Here is a 448-nt window from a genome sequence, read left to right on the forward strand (position 1 = left end):
TCTTTTGGATTCTCTTCTGTATTGCTTGGGAGAATACTGGGAGGAGTTTCAATGACTTTCTTACTCAGCTGGCCTACTTGTGCCTCCAGATTTTTGATGGAGGATCTTGTTTCATTCATGAAACTGAAAGTGGCCTTTGACAAATCAGAGACTAGATTGGCTAGATTAGAAGTGTTTTATTCAGAATTCTCTGTCTGTTGCTGAGAAGATGATGGATATGGCTTGCTATTGCTCAGCCTATTGCGTCCACCATTGTTAAAGCCTTGTTGAGGCTTTTGTTGATCCTTCCATGAGAAATTTGGATGATTTCTCCATGAGGGATTATAGGTGTTTCCATAGGGTTCATCCATGTAATTCACCTCTGCCATTGCAGTGTTCTCAGGATCATAAGCTTCTTCTTCAGAAGATACCTCTTTAGTACTGTTGGATGCATTTTGCAATCCATTCA

This window comes from Arachis duranensis, chromosome 6, assembly GCF_000817695.3.
Source record: "Arachis duranensis cultivar V14167 chromosome 6, aradu.V14167.gnm2.J7QH, whole genome shotgun sequence".
NCBI classification, from domain to species: domain Eukaryota; kingdom Viridiplantae; phylum Streptophyta; class Magnoliopsida; order Fabales; family Fabaceae; genus Arachis; species Arachis duranensis.